Source organism: Rhinopithecus roxellana, chromosome 8 (assembly GCF_007565055.1).
Source record: "Rhinopithecus roxellana isolate Shanxi Qingling chromosome 8, ASM756505v1, whole genome shotgun sequence".
Classification (NCBI taxonomy): Eukaryota; Metazoa; Chordata; class Mammalia; order Primates; family Cercopithecidae; genus Rhinopithecus; species Rhinopithecus roxellana.
Genome location: NC_044556.1, coordinates 37932383 through 37953423, shown reverse-complemented (window position 1 = coordinate 37953423; position 21041 = coordinate 37932383). Strand labels below are relative to the sequence as shown.

The 21041-nt window shown below is 43.2% G+C and overlaps 1 pseudogene; it reads right to left on the bottom strand.

Moving 5' to 3' along the window:
- Window positions 1–3375: 3375 nt before the first annotated feature.
- LOC104669069 lies at window positions 3376–4015 on the bottom strand (annotated as a pseudogene).
- Between the last annotated feature and the right edge of the window lie 17026 nt (window positions 4016–21041).

Genomic DNA, 21041 nt, shown 5'->3' with positions numbered 1-21041 from the left:
TATGAAGGGGTGGATCCTTCATGGGTTGATGCTGTCTTTGCAATAGGGAGTTCTTATGAGATCTGGTCATTTAAAAGAATGTGGCACCTTCCCTCCCCAACTCTCTCTTGCTTGCTCCTGCTTTCACCATGTGATGTGGTGAAGCACACACACACACTCACATGTGTGTAACATATATATTACATATATATGCAAACATCTGTCTATATATGTTACATATTTATATATGTAGACATCTATCGCACTGGGACTGACGAGAAGGCTGTAGAACATGGTTCTGGGATGATGCGATGAAGCAGCAACCAGATGATGTCATCAGGGGCCCAGGCTTTGTCGGCTTTCCTCTGCTTATCTCTGTGGGTGGCCTTTACCAGCTGGCTTTTCCCCTCATGGTGCATCAGGCAGGATGTCATTACGTAGCACACTACTTGGGGTCTCTTGTCCTCTGGCTTCTGGTTGGGTTTGACAAATAGAAGACTTTAGCAGAAGATTTAAGGAGTGAGTATGGGCCTGAGAATTCCCACAATCTGTTGTCTATAAGCTGGAAGGCCAGGAAAGCTGGCAGTATAATTTATTCTGAGCCCCAAAACCTAAGAACCATGGAAGCAAATAGTGTAAGCCTTGGTCTGAGTTTGAGGGCCAGAGAACCAGGCATGCCTATGTCCCAGGGGCAGGAGAAGATAGATGTCCTAGCTAAGACAGAGAGAGTGAACATTTGGGAAGAGATATTTTTATTACTATCAATTTTCTACAATTTAATCTCTACTTGTACAGAACTGTAAGATAGCCTAGTTAGGCAATCAAAGGCATACAACCCTATAGAATCAGATCATCCCTGAAGGCCCTACTAGACAAGGCCAGCGTTTCATGGAAGACACTGCTAGTGATTACTTTTCTTCATTTTCAAATATTTGACAAGTTTTTCTCCCTAAGAAGCTAGGATGCTTTTGGAAGAGTTAACATGTATGTGTGTATGTGTGTGTGTTGGGGTGGGGGTGGGTATTTATGTATCACCAATTAGACCAGATTATGAAAGCCTTCTCTGGCATGCTAAAAATCTGGGCTTTACTCTGTGCAATAATGAGGTTCTGAAACAGGGAAGTGACATGATCACTTTATATATTAAAGTGATCACTCTAGTATCAGTGGAGGATAGTTTGAGAAGAAAGAAATGGAGGTCGGGAGTCCAGTTAACAGGTTGGTATAACGGTTCTGAAAAAGAAAAACCAGATAATTCAGTAAGGGGATAAGATGAAGAGTTTAAGGGGTAAAACCAAGGTATTGGTTTAAACAAAAAGTTAAAAACCAAGGTATTAGTTTAAACAAAAAGTTTAAAACCAAGGTAAAAACAACCACATTTGGCAAAGCATTAGGTTTAGGAGTCCAGGCATAGGATGTATCAAAACTACTTAAGGTTTCTAGCTTGTAGCCATTGTTGGAGTCTGGGAATACAGGAGGATCTGTAAGTACCAGAAAAATAAATTTGGTTTTAGACATACTGCATAAGAGAAGACCTAGAAACTTTCAGTAGCAACATCTAACAGATAGTTGAAAATACGGGTGGGAGTTTAAGGAGAATGGTAGGGGCTGGGAATTAGGTGTTAAAGCCAAATGAATAGATGCATTACCTAGTGAGTAAGAAGAGAGACAGTGGAAAGTGAGTACCGGCAAAAAGGAAAAGGAGCTCTTGAAGGAAGTTGGAAAACAGTGTTAACCGAAGGAGGAGCATAATGGAATAGTTCTTTCCTCTGACCCTTCATTCTACCACTTGGAACATTTATTACTGCAAAGGTTTGTAGGTCTAGTCCAGTGAGACAGAATCCATGCTCACCAAGTTAGTCAAAGCAGATTTGTTACTGACAGATAAACAGAAAAAAAAAGAAAAAAGAAAAAAAGGAAACCAAGGATTTGGTCCAGCAAGGCTCAATACAACTTTCTAGTTGTCTGCCTGTGTTCCATGTCACTCTGCAGCTGGGAGACCCTGCAATCACCCTGCCATGGGTTTTATACCCTGAGCATTTCTGGGCTCACCGAACACAAGGATTCCAGAACATCCTGTTCTAGTAGGAACAAGGGCAAAGTTTGGGTTGTTCTGGACAGTTCCTCTTCATCCCAGGACACTGCATTCTGTAAGTGACAAGGGAGAAAGCTGGGTTGGCCAACACTGTCCGGATACCTGTCCTCCTAGATTAGCATGCACTACTTTTTTGAGAACTATTTGTTGATATCTCTCTCTTAACCAACTGCATTTCCACTGTATAACTCCTCTAGCATGGAGCCTTGAACACACCTGCCATTCAATGCACGTTGAGTAAATTAATGAAAAGAACTATGAAACAAAAAGGACATTAGAGAGAATTGCTAAGCCACGTAGGATAAACTGAGAAAATGGTCTGCTAGAAATGTCTAAAGAGAAACATCAGGCCCAGCTAGAAAACTGTGGGGTTGGGGTACAGACACCCCAGGGAGGCATCAATAAAGATGGGGACAAACAACAACTAATGCAATTCTCCAGCAGGCTGTCAGAGTCTGCTGGAACTATGGTGTCAGCAGGTGGCCACGAGCCAATGAATTGCCTTTTAATCACTTGTGTAGTGTAGATCCTTGCAGGGAGGCTCCCTTAGAGAGGAACTAAGGCTCCTCCTTCTGAGTCTGCCCACCTGGTGAGATCATTGATTGCCCAGAGTACTGACTCGTTATCACCAATGAAGATGGAATGGTATCCAACTCACCAGGAAACTTAAATTCCTACTTTTGATTTCACCCTTGTGAACAAGAAGATTATTAGATTCTTGGTCAATGTAACAATTTACTCACCCTCTATTTCCCTTGCCTGTTCTGTTACCGATTGATGCCCTTCTCATTTTACAGTCATTGTCTGGCACTTTAGAAAGCAGATATGAAGATAAAGAAACTTTATAGCCGGGCGCAGTGGCTCAAGCCTGTAATCCCAGCACTTTGGGAGGCCGAGACGGGCGGATCACGAGGTCAGGAGATCGAGACCATCCTGGCTAACACCGTGAAACCCCGTCTCTACTAAAAAATACAAAAAAACTAGCCGGGCGAGGTGGCGGGCGCCTGTAGTCCCAGCTACTCGGGAGGCTGAGGCAGGAGAATGGTGTAAACCCGGGAGGCGGAGCTTGCAGTGAGCTGAGATCCGGCCATTGCACTCTAGCCCGGGCAACAGAGCGAGACTCCGTCTCAAAAAAAAAAAAAAAAAAGAAACTTTATGTTACATCATTTTATATTCTTGGTTTCATAATTTAAAACAGCGTTTTAAAGTAGGGATTTTATATTTGTTGGTTGCCAGCTTTCTGCACTGTTGCATTGTTCAAAGGTTAACTTTTGGTACTTTTAAAAATTATTATAATTTATTTAACAATCTAGGAAGTTCACAGTCATCAGCAATTCTGGTGCAATCTGAGGTGCAGTTGCGAATCTGAGAATCTCTGTGGAGCTGTTAGTGTAGTGAACATTGTATGTAAAATATATTCGTACTTTTTTTTTTTTTTTAAAGACAAGGTCTTGCTCTGTTACCCACTCTAGAGTGCAGTGTTGTGATCATAGTTCACTGCAACCTTGAATTCCTGGGCTCAAGGGATACTTCCACCTCAGCCTCCTAAGTAGCTGGGACTACAGGTGTATGCCACTGCACCCAGCTGATTTTTAATGTTTTTTGGAGAGATGGGGTCTCACTCTGTGGCCCAGGCTGGTCTTGAACTAGGCTCAAGCAATCCTCCCACCTAGGTCTCCCAGACTGCTGTGATTATAGGCTTGAGCCAGAGCATGCAGCTTACGTGCATACTTTTGATAGCACTTGTGAAGAGATTTCTCTAAAACCGACCTCACTGATTTCATTTTCAGCAAACTGATCTGGTTCACTCAACATAGCCTTTATTGTTATTGATGTTACTGCGTATTCTCTTTATACAATAACTTTGTGACCAACAGACGATATCAATTTGACATACATGGCATCAGGGCCTTCACGGTCACCATAGGTTTTTTTCCTTCCATCTATGTGTTCTTATGAAATTCTACATTGCATCACCAGGAACGTTAGTAGTCAGCCCCACAGCCACTGCAGCTGCGTCCATGTGCACTGCCACAACCGCTACTCCAGGGCTGCCCCTATACTCCCAGCTGACTGCCGCCGTAGGTTCCTGACTGGGTGCTTTATCCTTCATGTCTGCCACATTAAAGCCATAGGAGCCAGGGGTGGGCCTGACACATTCAGGTGACATAGTCTGCCTTGGATGAGAAATAACAAATTCCCCATTTTATTCTTCTAGCAAAGGAGCAGTAATAAATTACCTTTTTAAACATTCTTTATTTAATACTCATGATCCTAAGTAAGGCGGAAAACATAATAAACATTAAAGCAGCATTTGCCAAATATGTCAAATCTCATCCCAAACATCAACAAGACCAAATATTTTAAATTCCTAGCAGATGGTGCATTTATTTAGAGGTTCCCATCCCTTTTAACTACAGAGATCTCTTTACAATGCCAGACAATTTAATGGATTCTCAGAAGAGTATCTGAAGTTTTAATGAAAATTCTGATGATTGATAAAACTTCTGATGAAAACCTATTAGGGATTCAGTAACTCCTTTTTTTTTTTTTTTTTTTTTTTTGAGACAGGGTCTCGCTCTGTCACCCAGGCTGAAGTGCAGTGGCCCGATCTCAGCTCACTGCAACCCCCACCTTCCGTGTTCATATGATTCTCCTGCCTCGGCTTCCCAAGTAGCTGGGATTATAGGCGTGCAGCACCACACCCAGCTAATTTTTGTATTTTTAGTAGAGACGGGTTTCACCATGTTGGCCAGGCTGGTCTCTAACTCCTGACCTCAAGTGATCCACCTGCCCACCTCGGCCTCCCAAAGTGGTGGGATTACAGGTGTGAGCCACAACGCCCAGCCTCAATAACTCCTTTACATGAATTTACAAATTAATTAATTACAACATTGTATGTAGATTGTTACACTGTTTGTCCACAGAAAATCAAACCTCCTGGTTCAATTTCTTGCCACATTAATTCTGGACTTGACTCTGTTAGCACTGTGACCAAGGGGACATCAGTAAACCTGACACAAGTAGTGACTTGATAAGTACTTGCGCACTGGGGTTTGCTTTGGAACCTGGCTGCCATTATGTGAGGAAGCTGATCTAGTCTCCTTGAGGATAAGCCATCAGCCCAGTCACCAGCTTCTCTGCTGACTGAATGCAGTTACGTGAATAATCCCAGACAAAACCAGCAGAACCACTTAGTAGATGCAGAGAATTCTGAGAAATAAAAAATCGTTGTTTTAAACCATTAAGTTGTGGTGTGTTTTGTAACACAGTATAGATAACTGAAATATAATGGCATTTACAAAATTTGAAATATAGCAGTGTATAAATGAGTAAGTGAATTGCTTTTTCACTCATTCATTAATAAATATTTTTTCCAGGGCCCAGTAAAAGCACATTGTCCAGTCTACCCTAAAGGCTAGCTTTGCATAGGATCTATGGATCCTCTGTAAAAATTCTGCAGCCTCAGAAAATCTGAAACCCACAAATAGAGAAGGAAGTCCCAAATTTGAATAACATTCTATATGGAGTAATTTCTTTTCTTTTCTTTTCTTTTTTTTTTTTTTTGAGATGGAGTTTCCCTCTTGTTGCCCAGGCTGGAGTGCAATGGCACGATCTCAGCTCACCACAACCTCCACCCGGGTTCAAGCGATTCTCCTGCCTCAGCTTCCCAAGTAGCTGGGATTACAGGCATGTGCCACCACGCCTGACTAATTTTGTGTTTTTAGTAGAGACAGGGTTTCTCCATGTTGGTCAGGCTGATCTCAAATTCCTGATCTCAGGTGATCCTCCCACCTCGGCCTCCTGATGTGCCAGGATTACAGGTGTGAGCCACTGCGCCCAGCCTTACATGGAGTAATTTCAAAGTTTAGATGAAATCTAGAGAACTATATAACAGGAAGAGAAACCTAGTGTAAACTGTGGACTTCAGTTAATAATATATCAATATCTAGATTATAATTAATAATGTATCAAATTAGTTAATAATGGAAACTAATAATTTAGCTAATAATATATCAATATTGATTTGTTTATTGTAACAAATGTACTACAATAACGGGAGATGTTACTAGTGGAAACTGCTGAGGTGGCAGGGGAAGAGAGGGAGGGGAAGTCCATGGGGACTCTGTACTCTGTTCGAGTTGTCTGAAAAAATAAAACTGCTGTAAAATGAAAAACAACAACAACAACAACAAAAACTACACCCACCTTCACCCCCCACAACAGGTCTATGATGCAAGCCAATATATTACTTTGGTAGTTTGAGCACTGGTTTGTAAACCCTGAATTGTGGTTTTGTACCTGCCTGAGTAAATCATTTTTGCTTTGCTCTACTCTTTTCTGTACTGTGAGTTCTGGTCCAAGCAGTCTGTGTTGATGTGGACCTTTACAGTTTATAAAGTCCTCTTCATTTTGCAAGTTCTTTCATGTACATTATCTCACTAAACCTTGCAACAATCCAGGGAGATTGTTCCAGGTCCCTTGGTGCAGACATACCCATGAAGGGGCAGTGCAAATCTGTCACCACTGCTAGACAAAGGATTTTGAACACACATCTTTCAAGTGGTTGAATGTTTTTATAAACTTGTATTAAAGATGATGCCCTCATAATCTTTAATCTCATAAAGATGAAGAATGACACATTAATAATACAATTGAAGAGGTGATACTCATTTACACATAGAATTAATGCTTTTTCAATTAGAATTTTAGGTCGATTTCTGTTTTGTTCTCTGGAAGTTTTAATTAAGACAGAAAAACTCTAATATCTCACACCCTTCACAAGAACCATTAAAGGTTTGGATTTTTCTCTATTTTGAGGCCCCTATTCCCCCAGGGATATTTTAGCAAGAAGAATGCGATTCAAAGATTTCCAGATGTTACTTCTTAGATGTGTCTCAGCATGCATCTATAAACCATCTGGTAGTAGCAACAGCTGGATTGGGTCCAAACATAAATGTTCATGCAGGTAAAGGGGTACTAATAGAAAAAATTGAACTGATCAGTGGTTTTTCAACTAAGTTTGTGATACTGGTTAATTATTTGTTGAAATGATCTCTCAGTAGCCAAGACAGGCTTTCAAAATTCTGCAGTCAGGCTTCCCGTATGCTTGAGGGGGTTATTCCTCACCTGTATTATATTTCAAATCTGTGGCTGAATCAGAAATTATTTGTATTTAGTCTCAGAGGATATTTAAGTGATCTGCAGTATTCCTAACATCGCATTCACAAATATTAAACACCCTTGCAACTTCATACTCTTTCCAACCAGTGAAAGAAAGGGTTGTGCCCGAAATGTGCTGGGGAGCAGGGTGAACACATTTAGTAGGTCTCTGGAGTGTACACCTTGATCTTCAAGCTTCTTCTGACTCAGGAAACAGCAGTAAACATAAGTGAGTGGCAAGATTCCCACCTCCTCCCTTCGTTCCTGGAATGAAAGATTATATCCCTCAGTCATCTGAATCTGGGACCTCCAACAGGGTAAGATCATCTCATTAACTCATCTCCTGTTTTTTTGGAAATTGCGATAATTATGCCAAGAGCTGAGCTGAGCTTTTCCTTGCTATAGATCAAATTTTAATACTGCAAATTAACAAAAATGAAGACAATTTATAGAAAGTATTAAAATTCATAACAACTTTTGCAGGAAGAATAGTCAATCTGCATTTTAAAAAAGTACTTCCAAGCACCTGAAAAGTAATTGATTTCCAATTTAAAAATGGTAATAGCAAACATTTATTAAGTACTCACATGTTAGATATTTTACTAATAATTTATAGAGTATCTAATTACCACAGTGAACCTATGGGTTATCTTATTAATCCTAATTGTATAGACAAGAAAACTGAGCCATAGGGCATTAAGATATGTGCCCAAATGAACAGATCTTGTAAATGACAGTTGAAATAGGATTTTAAATGAAGTGGACTGATCCTAGATCACAGACCCTTGAACAGTCAGTTATTCAATTATAATATCACACAATTTTATTGTCATTAATTCATTCATTCAACAGAAGCTTCTGAAGTACTAGAGAGTCACAGTTCAATACGGCTCAGTCCTTCCTCTTAAGAAGTTTGCAGCTGGTGGATGAGACCAGCAAATAAACAATGGAAGGACAGAACAATACACGCAACAATAGATAAATACATAATGTGTGCTGTGAAAGTACCAATGGGGTTGGTCAAAGCAATAAAGAAGGCTTCTGAGAGAAAAATTCACTTTGGGAGGAGTCTGTGATTGTTATAAAGAGAAGAGGTGAAGGGCTTAGTAGGAAAGTGCAGAAGCATGAGATAGCCATCTGGGAGCTTCCCTGGACTTTCCCATCTTATTTCCTGTGACTTTGAGTTTTATTCATTCTGTAATCTGGGGAAGAAATAGGAAGACTTTAAGCAGGAGAGCAGAGAGTACAGGTGGAGACAGGATCAGAATGTATTTTAGAAGAAAGTATTTGGAGGTTGGGTGTGGTGGCTCTTGCCTGTAATCCCAGCACTTTGGGAGGCTGAGGCGGGTGGATCACTTGATCTCAGAAGTTCGGAACCAGCCTGGACAACATGGTGAAACCCTGACTCTACCAAAAATACAAAAATTAGTCAGGCATGGTGGTGTGTGCCTATGTTCCCAGCTACTCAGGAGGCTGAGGTGGGAGAATCACTAGAGCCTGGGAAGTTGAGGCTGCAGTGAGCTGTGATCACGCCACTGTGCTCCAGCCTGGGTGACAGAGCAAGACTCAGTCTCCAAAAAAAGAAGAAAGCATTTGGAAAGAATCAGAGGCAGGAGACTCCAGATAGTTGTTGTGAGAATCCAGGTCAGGTGTGGTGAGGGGCAGAATCAAACCAGTGGCAGTGGATGTGGGAGGGGTGGGTAAGAAAGAGGAGGAATAAGCAGGTCTTGGGACTTGCTGACTGTGGAGCAGAGGGGGTGAAGGAATGGGTGGTTCAGGAAAGATGTGTCTAGGAGGAGCCACTCATTTCTGGCTGGAGCATTGCATGAGTGGTAGATGCCTCTCTCTAAGACCAACCTCAAAGGGGAGTGAGGAGAAGGAGGTTTGATGGAAAGGGGGTGCGTTCATTATTTGGTGACGGCAATTTTCCACTTTGAATGTTGTCTTAGTCCATTTTGTGCTGCGATAACAGAATACCTGAGACTGAGTGATTTATGAAGAACAGAAGTTTATTGGCTCCTAGTTTTGGAGGCTGAGAAGTCCAATAGCAAGTTGCTGACAACTGGCAAAAGATGCTGCATACCTCCAAAAAAAGAAAAAAAAAAGAATGATAGGGAATGTTCCTTTTTTAGATCCACTCCCACAATAATAAACCCTCTCCCTTGATAACAGCATTAATCCGTTCATGATGGCAGAGCCCACATGGCCTAATAACCTCTTAAAGGTCCAACCTCTTAATACTGTTGCAATGGCAATTAAGTTTCAACACGCATTTGGAAGAGGACAAACTTTCAAATTCCAGCAAATAGGGCACTGAGTAAGCTAATATTTTATAAAGTGCTTAGAACAGTACCTGCCACATAGTATATAAGTGTTAGCTGAATAAAAACTGAATTGTCTGGTAGACAATTAGATTCCACCCAGGGGAGAGGCCTGGAGATGGAGACATGATCTGGGGCTCATCAGCATAAAGATGGTGGTGGCCACATGGGCCTATAGAGAGGGTGCCCAAGAGGGCTGTACTGCATAAAGAGAGAAGAGGACTGAGGACAGACCTCAAGGCTATGCTCTCTAATGAAAGCATAGCTCCAGGGACATGGGGCTTGGCAAGAAAGATGAAGAAGGTGGTAGTGAAGTGAAACCAAGGCCCTAGAGGCTGAGGAGTCCAACATATTTCAAGGCAGAGAAGATGGAGAGGGAACACACAGAGAGGCGTGAGGAGAAATAGGAAGAAGTGTTGTTTTGGAAGCAAGGCCGGAGGAGATCATAAGCAAAAGAAATTAATTAATATTATCAAATGACTTACAGGGCCAGATAAGATACAGATAGAAAATTGCCTGTTGGACTGGAAAGTATGGAGAGCATCAGTGAACCTAATGAGGATAGCATTGATGAAAGGGACAGCAGTAAGGAAGGAATGAAAGGAGATGAAATGGACACAGGTAAGTTCCTCAAAGAGCTTGAATGTGGCATAATAGAGAGTGAAGACAAGATTTGGATGCAGATGTAAGATTGAGGGAGGTTGGTTGGTTTGCATTTTTAAGATAGAAGAGTCTTGGGCCTCTTTATTGGCTGAGGATTAACACAGGAGAGGGGAGACTGATTGAGCGAGGGGGCAGAAGGGGATGGGACCCAGAGTTCAGTGGAGAGATGAGTATGGCTGGCAGAGGAGGACCCCAGAAAGAAAGACAGATGCCAATGGGCCAGTGGTGGCCTGAAGGAAGTTACCTGTTGGACACCCCATTCAAAGTAGCTTGCTCAGGTCTTATCTCTACAATAGCAGTTCATCATGGGATACTGTGACCAATCTTTCCTTTTGGAAAATCTCTTCACTTGCTTCTGTTATACAGGGATGGGCTGGTTCTCCTCCTCCCTCTCAGAATGAGTTGGTTCTACCTTCTCCTCGGTGCTTCTTTTGACCTCCCAGTTTGTGTGTGTGCCCTAAAGAGTCACCCTTAGCAGTGTTCTCTATCTCAGCATTCTCTCTTTGGATAGTGGGTATTCATGCTTTCACAGCTACCTACCACTTCCCAGCTAGCCTCTCCACAGTAATCTCCCCACATTGACTTACTTCTTTCCAGCCTACTTTATGTTTCACTCCAAGATTGACACATTTCAAGTGTTCATACTAGGTCTTTCCCTTTCTCAGAAATTCTTGGTGACCAAATTCAACCTATGCTTCCAAACCCACTTTCTACCACTTGAGAATTCTGCTTGTCTCACTTATCAGTGCAGGGTTCTTTGCTCCCTTCACCCCTCTTGCCTCTCACCATCCTCATCCTTAGTGCATTTTAGCATGATAAGGAATCAAAGCTATGAGGGGCAATCGGTTTCCTCGGAGAGATACCGGTTTGCCTGGTAGAGGCTGCTCTTTAATGAAAGCATAGCTCCAGGGACATAGGGCTTGGCAACCAAGGTTAAGAAGGTAGCAGTGAAGTTAAGCCAAGGTCCTAGAGGCTGAGGAGTCCAACAGGAAGGAGGAAGACTAGAGGGGAAAGAGACCTCCCAGTAACTCTTTGAGGAAAAGGCAGCTCTACTCCAAGGAACAGTGAAGAAATATTTGTTCTGACTTCTGGATACGTAGTATATCCATGGTTGACAACAAGTTAGGTCTTTCTGGAAATGGACTACAAGTTTGTATTTTCCACCATGACGGGTTGTATCAGTAGGACATTCCCGCCCTCTAATTAGACGGAATGGTTCAGAGTGTCCTATACACACTCCAGGTCTGCCTCCTTCTGTGTCTCTACCTATGCTGCTGCCTTTGACAGTCCTCTTTCACACACTGCTGTGCTCTGTCAATCCAAGCCAGTTTGAGAAGCCAGCTCAAGTGCCAGCTGATGCCAGCTGATGAATCACTGTCATAGCCCTGGGGTCGAATTTAGTATGAAAGCAAACAAAGTGTGTGGCAGTAGGCTGGGAGTGGGAGAAGTGGTCTGTTACGGATTTTGAAAGATTTAACAACCAATCCATCTTTGATTGGATCCCCATTCCTAAAAATGTTACAATACACATTCTGGAAATAATTGGGGAAGTATTAACATGAACTAGATAATAAACGATATTAAGGAACTATTAATGTGGTCACCACATAATATTGCTGTAATCATATAAATAATGACAACTTTTAGAGATGCTTGATGAAGTATTTGGGAATGAAGAAACATGTCTGCAACAGTTTAGCAAATAGATATGTGTGTGTGTATACACATGTACATATTATACATACATATATATGCATTCATATTATAATATGCCAGAGTGCTAATAATTGGAACTAGCTGGTAGATTCTTCATTATGTCATTCATTTTACTTTTCTCTATGTTTAAAAATTTTTATAATAAAATTTTAAAATAAAGGAGTAAAGAAATGACACCAGACTTCTTAGCTAGGTAGAGTCAAGAAACTAGGACTAGGATGGCCTGAGTCCCACCATAGTGCCAACAGAGTGGTTCTTGAGTTTGGGTGCAGGCCCCTCACCTGAGGTGATGCTATTTCTCTCCCTAATGGTGAGAAGGGAAAATGAAAGAGGACATCTTCATTTGTTTCACTTCAGAAATTCATTTAATATTTGATAAAAGCTTGCTCTGTTCCAAATACATCCACGCATGCTCACTTATTTAATTCTCACAATAATTTTGTGAAGTAATTGTTGTCCTTGTTATTCCCATTTCATAAGTAAGGAAAATGAAGCCCTGAAATTCAGTGATTTTCTTTATATCACAGAACTAGAACACGTCAGAGTGAGAATTCGATCCCAGTTCTGCAGACTCCAAGTCTTGGATCATCCCAAACCCTTGCATTGTCCTTTCCAAGATTATAAAGGTCAAAGCCCTCAGGCCAGAACCGTAAGCCTGCGGAGCTGGTCCTTGAGTGGATTCACGGGAAAAGCAAAGAACCCCTACTTGGGCCATCCCGAGCATCCTTTGGGTATGATACTTTGCAAACATAGACCATCAGACATATCTGGAGGACCACGGTGTTTCCTTGCTTCATCACAGCATATCCTGAAATTGAGAGTTTGCCAACTGCAATGTATAAAAATGTTTGATGAACCCCTGTCTAGCCACTGGGTCAGCATGTACCACACAGGGACTCCTCTGATTGCACCAAGGAGGAAGTGCTATCAGTGATTTCCAAAAGCAGCAAGGAAATCCATCTGCAGTTGGGAGTCAGGTTCTCATAAAAGAGGGATTTCTGAATATGAGCAGACAACAGACACCTGACCACATCAAGGGGAAACAGACTTATAGGCAGACATTGAGTTGCGATGTTGGGGAATGATGACTGATTAGTGAACCACAGAGTGGGACATGCTGAGCTCCTCAACTGAAGCAAAGAGGAGCCGTGAGGCTGGAAGGTGAACCAAAGCAGGCAGGAGGCATGAAGTGTCAGGATCTATGAACATCTGGGGATGCTTAATCGAGAGGAAATGTAGACCTCCCACACAGTAGCACTTTTATGAGCTCTGATTATACACTAGGGTACAGAAAAAAATAACAGAAACTAGCACACTGGTAAATAAGAAAACTTCTTGATCTGTAAAACATGCTGCTTTCTCTTTCCCCTTCACACACCATATTTTAGAGGCAAATGATGCTGAGTGTATCAATGTGACAGGAAGGAAGCTAAGTGGATATGTAGACATTGACAGCTCCTGAAGGGCCAAGGCAGTTGGTAATGCCCCAGCCAGCTTAGTGTCCTGAGGCACTAAGGGGAGTGATGGCCTCAATGTTCCTTTGGGAAATCTGCAAAAATGTAATTCTGATCTTTCAGTCTCAGAACCAGCACATGAGTTGGGAGGGCAGGGTGGGAATGGAGGGTGAAAGATGATGGGGAGAGGGAGCAGGGCCTCAGCTCACTCATCCACTCACTCTTCATATTCATTCATTCAGTACAATGTGAAGATGTGTATTCTGGAGTCAGGCACACCTTGATTAAGATCTAAGGCCTACAGCTTGAGAGCTCTATGAACTTGGGCAAGTTACTTAGTCTGTTTAGACCTCAGTTTCCTTCTGTGATAAAAGGAAGTCCCTGAATCATAGAAGTATAATGAGGACTAAAATTCACAGCCCAGTAACATAATAACACCGCTGAGTCTGGCAGGTAATGGGTGACCAACATATGCTACAATTGTTGCTGTGTCTTTCAACAACCAGGTGGCCAGCTTTGTGCTAGTTGCTCAGTGTATTAAGACAGTGGACTTGGAGACACAATTTTACCCTCCACATTGGAATGATACCTTGCTAAACTTTTATTCCAGGCCAATATTTTTCTTCCCTTCTATTTCTTTCCTTCCCACTTTCCCATATACAGAAAACTTCATGAATGAAACAGAGTTATGGTCAGAGAAGGGATGAGAACATAGAAAACTTCTAGCATTCTGTTTGTACCTGGCACACAGTAGGCACTTGATGGTTGAATAAATAATGTGCTCCCAGGGGCCAAATTCTCAGGAGAATGAACATTTTTACCTAATTTTCTTGGTGTTTTCATTAAAATGCAGTCACTCATTTGGAATTCAGGGATTGTAGACTGATGGCTAATGGATCAGTTCTGGCCTAGCAAAATGTTTTGTTTGATTTGCAAAGTATTTTAAAAACCGGAAAATGTCACATAAAAACCTGAGTTTCGGCCGGGCGCGGTGGCTCAAGCCTGTAATCCCAGCACTTTGGGAGGCCGAGACAGGCGGATCACGAGGTCAGGAGATCCAGACCATCCTGGCTAACACGGTGAAACCCCGTCTCTACTAAAAATACAAAAAACTAGCCGGGCGAGGTGGCGGGCGCCTGTAGTCCCAGCTACTCGGGAGGCTGAGGCAGGAAAATGACGTAAACCTGGGAGGCGGAGCTTGCAGTGAGCTGAGATCCGGCCACTACACTCCAGCCCGGGCGACAGAGCGAGACTCCGCCTCAAAAAACAAAAACAAACAAACAAAAAAAACCCTGAGTTTCTGGCTTCTCCTGGAAAATGAGAAAATCTGGCAACCCCGGGCCTGCATTTCCCCCCGGGAATGGTCAGAGGGAGTCAGGGAAAGGCGGCCCACATTCCATGGGACTTTTCCTCCCTGTGGTCTTGGGGGCCACTGCCCTCTAGTGTATTACAGCCTTCTGTGGCTAGGGCACTTCCTCTCTTATGCATATTCCAAGCAAGACAGTTTCACTAGGTTGTCTTGGTCATCTTGTGAGGGATTGCAGGTGAGGAATGTGGAGAGGAGAGGCCTCCTGGCACAGCCCTTTCTCAGCCCCACACTCACTCCCAGCCCTGTGCTCCTTCCCGGGGCCTCTCTGCTTGGGCTTTGAGCCTGGAAGATTGACTGAGATTTCACTTTCCATCCAGATATGTTGGCCCCATGTCAACACCGCCGACACCACCCTTCCTTTCTGATTACTCCCCTTCTGGGCAACAAGAAAATGATCGAATGACAATTATTGTGGCATCTGATACAGGGGTAATTTCCCCCTGGCTAGCAAACCACGCGATGGAACATAACTGCAGATTCTTCGCATACCTTCACCGTGACTAAGAGTGATCCCACAGCCACGGCTTTCCTGAGTTTGAGATCAGAGTATTCAAAGCGAAGACAGAGGTTGCGTCAGCATCACATAGTACCGTGGCCTTCAAGCTTGCCCTGTCTTTTTGTTATCAATGATCAGCAGTACACTTTTATTTATTTTTTTCTCAAATGAACTCCAAAGAGACCTGATGAAACTACAGCTTACCTTGGTCCTCCATCCTCAGATCCCTGGAGGCCCAGAGCACCCAGATGGAAAAACACTGGCCCAGTTACCTTGTCTGTTTTACAAAAGGGGGCTTGAAGAGGGAACAAGACTTCTCCAGGCTCATGGAGGGAGTGAGGGGCAGGGGGCACTCAGAGAGGTCTCATTCCGGGTCTGACGCCTTTCACCTGTGCCTGCTGTCCTGCGTGATAGTCCCAGAGGAGCACCAACAGCTGGTCCTCTGGCCTGTGGCTCCTGCGGAGCAGATACGGCCTTCGCTTTGCAGCATTTGAGCCAGGTCCCTGTTTGGCTGAGTGACAGCACTTTGGCAACCATCACTCTGAATTTCCAGTTTCTGGGTCTGTCAAGCCTGCTTTCTGCTGTCTCCATGGGACAAGCAGCCTCCATAACGGCTCCCGGGGATCCTGCTGCCTTTGCATTTCCCTCCAGCACTGTCCCAGGGTTGGTCTGTGTCCTCACATGGCAGAGAGAGGAAACAAAGTCTCTTAGGGAGATATTACTTCCACTCAGGTGGGCTGTGCCCTCATGACTTCATCTTATCCTAATCACCTCCCAGAGACTCCGCCTCCTGCTATCGTCACATTAAGGGGCAGGGTTTCAAAATGTGAATTTGGGGGGACACAGGCATTCAGACCATAACAGGCATCCTTAGGAAAAATTCAAAATACAAGCAAAAATTGTAAATGGTTTGGCTTCCTACAGCTAAAATACGATTCTGAGGACATTAAGCGAAAGTTGGAATTAATCTGTTATTTACAAACATCAGAATTAACCAAACCATTATGTGTATAAAACACCTGCCTCCGGCCACACATACACATAACGTTTATCAGGATTTTTATTTATTTATTTTTTTTTGCCTTTTTAAAGAACTACATATGGAACCAAAGATAATTTTTTTTAAATTGAGATATAATTTACATATCCGAAAATCAACATTTTGTTTTATGTTAATTAATTAATTTATTTTTGAGATGGAGTTTTGCCCTTGTCACCTAGGCTGGAGCGCAATGGCACAGTCTTGGCTCACTGCAACCTCTGCCTCCTGTGTTCAAGCAATTCTCCTGCCTCAGCCTCCCGAGTAGCTAGGATTACAGGCACCCGCAACCATGCCAGGCTAAATTTTTTAATATATTTTTTTTAGTAGAGATGGAGTTTCACCATGCTGGCCAGGCTGGTTTTGAACTCGTGACCTCAAGTGATCCGCCCGCCTCACCATCCCAAAGTGTTGGGATTCCAGACGTGAGCCACCACGCCTGGCCGAAAATCACCATTTTAAAGTGTCCACTTTAGTGCTTTCTAGTATCCTCATTATGTTGTGCAATCAACACCACTGTCTACTTCTAGAATGTTTTTATCATTCCAAAAAGAAACCTCACCCTTGTGCCTCCTTCCCACCATTCCCTGGCAATCGCTACTCTACTTTCTGTCTCTGTGGATTTCCCTATTCTAGACATTTTATGTAAATGGAATCACACAATATGTGGCCATTATGTCTGGCCCCTTTCACTTAGCATAATGCTTTCAAGGTCCATTTATGTCTTAGCATGTATCAGTACTTCATTCCTTTTTATTGCAGAATATTTCATTGTACGGACTTATCACATTTTGTTTATCCATGCCTCGGTTGATGGACATTTGGGCTGTTTCCATTTTTGTCTATTTTGAATAATGCCGCTATGAGTATTTGCGTACACATTTTTGTGTGAACATATATTTTCAGCTGCCCTGGGTATATATCTAGGAGTGAAATTGCTGGGTCATAGGGCAATTCTAGATTTAACTTTTTGAGGAACCACCAAACTGTCTTCCATAGTGGCTATACCATTTTACATTCGAGATGAGTATTGTTAATCTAGCAAAGAGTTTAACAACTGGGCAGAAATGAAACATTAAACTATGCATCAAATAGCGACCTAGAAAAATTTGCATCATATATTCAAGTCTCTACTTTTGACTTTTCATCATTTACTATGTGGCTTAGCATTGCAGACTTACACCTAACAGTTGTAGTTCAGCTTGCTAATTGTACCCTGATATCCATTTTCCCCTTTTTAATAATCAATTTCTTAATTTTAAGCTGGTCGCTTCACCGCCCAAAACAAAGGTCACATTTTTTAGCTTCCCATGCAGCCAGTATGGCCTTGACTAAGTTATGGCAAATGACATGCAAGTAGAAGTTTGGTGTGTGTCTTCTAAAACATGCCCTCAAAGGGAAGAAACATGCCCTCTCTCCTCGTCCTTACTCCTGCTGGCTGGAATGGAGATAGAATTGCTAAGGGGGACAAAGCAACAATGTTGACGATGCCTGAACCCCTAATAGAATTCACTAGCCACAACCTGACTGCTTCTGAACTTCTTCATGTGAATGGAAAATAAATTTGTGTCTAATTTAAACTTTTATTATTTGGAGTTTCTGGTTATGCAGCTAAGCTTAATCCTGAATGACCAAATTCTTAAGGGGTAGTGGTTAAAAGTATACTATTTGGAGACTAACAGACCTGAATTGAAATCCTTGAAAGTAACTGGGTATAGTGGTATGTTCCCTCAGTCCCAGTTATGCAAGAGGCTGAGGCGGGAGGATCTCTTGAGACCAAGAGTTCAAGGCCAGCCTGGATAACATAGTGAGACCCCCCCCCATCTCTAAAAAATAAAAATAAAAACAAGTCCTTCCCTTTCCTTCTACTCGCATTCAATCACAGTCAAGTCCTATGGTTTCATCTTTTTACTCCCTCTCAAGTTTTTCATTTTTTCCATATTCACCACTACCCCCAAACCACTGCTATGTTTCTTCTGGGCTTCTAAAATAGCTGGCTATGTGGTCACTCATCTCCAATCTTGCCTCTCTTCCATGTGTTCTCCACACAGCACTCAGTATGATCTTCTTAAACTACGATCTGGTTCCTATCACTTTGCTTCAAACTCACCGATGGCTTTCCATTGATCTAAGGATAAAGACCAAAGTTCTCAAAGGCCTCTCAAGGCAGCCCGTTTTCTCTTCGGGCTTGTCTGGCTTTAGGCCCCTACCCTTCTGTCCGTTCCAGCCTCACTGGCCTTCCTTCAGCTCCTTTAATAGGTTGTGCTGTGTCCTACCACACGCTTCGCACAGACCCGCCCCTCGGCTGAGATTCTCTTGCATATTCTGTACCCTCCTGATCTAGAATGTTTGTTAAATAAATCAATATATGACACCCGCCATGTCTAGCTGTATGAACTTGGCACTTAATGTCTCCATTCCTCAGTTTCATCATCTGAAAATGGATGTGATGACAGTGTCTACCTCCCAGGGTTCTTGTGAGTATTCAATGAGAAGATGCTGGTGAAGTGTGCTTAATAAATGTTAGTCGTCATCATCGCTGTCACCATCACTAAGGGTTCTCACTAACCAGGTGTGAGCACCATTTGAAGAGACAAGGGACAAGGAGACTTTCTTCTCCTGATCTCTCAGGCTCACAGGGGATAAAACTATGGCCCCCTGCACATGTCACAGGGAGGCAGAGGAGGCACGCGACTGACACACATGTTTATGTACCTGTAACTGATATGGGATTCTTATCAGCCATAAAGTCCCCATAAGAAGGGTAGATATTAGAGAGACAGTAAAATCTAATGGGGAAAAATCAATTCAGTTCATTCACAATTAAGTTCAGCTGAGTGTAACTGTTTTCTGTTGTCAGAAAAACCTGAATTCCAACATAAGCTCTCTCAACCCTAGAAAGTTATATATGCCCTCTAAACGTCAGCTTTCTCATGTGTGAAATGAGGAGGATAATATAACTTACCTGACAGCACTGTGTTGAGGATTAAATGTGAGAATGCTCCATTGCTTTGTGCATAACAGATGCTCATAAACAGCAGCCAGTGCTAGTTACTGGCGAAGACCCCAAGCACTCTCCTATTTGACGAGCTTGCTCTTTTCCGGGGTGATGAGATCAGGGCGGTGGGCTGGGGTGCTGGCAGGCAGTGTTCGGGGCAGCAGCAAAGGCTCATCCCGAGCAGCACCTCAAACCTAGACAAGCCAGGTGAGGACAAGCCCCGGGTCCCTGATGTCCCTGGGACCCGGGCCAGGGCCTGTGCTGAGCAGGGGAAGGAGAGTCTGTTAGTAAAGGTGGGCAGACAGGGCTCATCCCATAGGCGGCTGGCCTCTGCCCTGCTGAGCAGTACTCACCCCTGTGTTTGAGGCCTGTTCACAGGGTCATTTCTTGTCACTTCTCCTAATTAAGGTTCATTCAGTCCAACACTCACTATTTTCCTCCATCCCTCCACTCCCGCTGCCTAATTTTACCAGAACCAGTAATAAATTTCAACAAAGCTGCCCCTCTGCTTTCTAGGTTGTGTTTCTATAGGAACGGAGAAGACAGATGATGAGAAACAAAGCTAATAGAGATTCACAGACCTATTCTATGGGGGACAAGATGGGAAGACCCCCTCGCTCCCTGCACTGAAGATCTTCACAGAGCCTGAAGCATCCTCCTGACCCAGCAAGCAGCCCTGCTGATGCAATTTGCATGTTAAAAAATTATTAAGAATTTCAAGATGGTGATAGTGGAGCATTGAACCAAGCACAAGGCCCTTCTAAGTGTAAGACCCTGTGGCACCTTGCAGGTCATGCCCAGGAAGCTGGTTCTGCCTTGCAAATCCATATTAGTGAGGCTGTGAAGTGAGGCTGCCAGAGAACTTCCCTGGGAGTGAGAACTTCTCCTGAGTTGTGCTAATGATTGGAATGGCAGTGGAAGGAGTGAAGGTGGAGGGTACTCATGGGCAAAACTTCTCAGAAGGCAGAGCCTACGTGTCTGAATACCCATTTGCCTGAAGGGCCTAGGACTGAGCCGTTGTATGTGCCACCTTCCTGTGCGGGTGGCGTGTCCTCATGGGCATCCCCATTTATTATGGTGGGGTGGGAAGAACACAAGCTCTACTGCTTAGCAGCTGGGTGAGACTGCATCACCCATGAGGATTCCCTTTCCTGCCTGGATTTTTGTTGTCTGTCATTTTCCTTTATCCCAGCTAAAATCATTTTTCTCCATCTACTTCAAGAAGGAGGACTCTGAACATTCCAGAGTTACAGAAGGCAAGCCAAACACAAGGTACATTCTGTACTACGGACGGTGGATGGGGCACCTGATGGTAGATGATATGGTTTGGCTGTGTCCCCCACCAAATCTCAACTTGAATTGTATGTCCCAGAATTACCACATGTTGTGGGAGAGACCCAGGGGGAGGTAATTGAATTATGGGAGCTGGTCTTTCCCATGCTATTCTCCTGATAGTGAATAAGTCTCAGGAGATCTGATGGGTTTATCAGGGGTTTCCACTTTTGCTTCTTCCTCATTTTCTCTTGCTGCCACCGTGTAAGAAGTGCCTTTAACCTCCCGCCATGATTCTGAGGCCTCCCCAACCATGTGGAACTGTAAGTCCAATTAAACCTCTTTCTTCCCAGTTTCGGGTATCCCTTTATCATCGCATGAAAACAGACTAATACAGCAGATTTGGGAATGCTACCTCCCACTCACTCATATGTTGCCTCCCCTCACAAACACAGTGATCACACACACACACACAC